This window comes from Antedon mediterranea, chromosome 4, assembly GCF_964355755.1.
Source record: "Antedon mediterranea chromosome 4, ecAntMedi1.1, whole genome shotgun sequence".
NCBI classification, from domain to species: Eukaryota; Metazoa; Echinodermata; class Crinoidea; order Comatulida; family Antedonidae; genus Antedon; species Antedon mediterranea.
Genome location: NC_092673.1, coordinates 8,473,059 through 8,473,528, shown reverse-complemented (window position 1 = coordinate 8,473,528; position 470 = coordinate 8,473,059).

Here is a 470-nt window from a genome sequence, read left to right as displayed (position 1 = left end):
TCAAACCGCTATGCTCAACACTAACTAAATCACTGGCACAATGCTTACCAATTTGATTGACAGCTTTGGTATGGAAATCGAGCATAACTCACGCCTCTAAAATAAAATAATCTGTTTAAACAGTACTAACCAATACAAAGTAATTATATTGCACCATTTTCCTCCAAGGTGGAAAAAGTTATTAGTTTATTTAAATGTTTACAATAAAGATTATATATAAACAAATTCTATCTTATTCAACACTTTATATATTTATTATTATCTTTTTTTAGTTCGTTCATACTTTTTTTCTCGTTTGTTCTTATTTGTCACAGTATCATATCTGCTCAGATTGAAAAATAAATTCATGAATCAATGTCTTGTAGTAATTTGTTTAATTTAAATTATATTAGTATGTACACAATTATAATGAAATCAAATTTAATTCACATATTTAAGGTGTTGTGTGTTTAATGTATCTATAAATGATT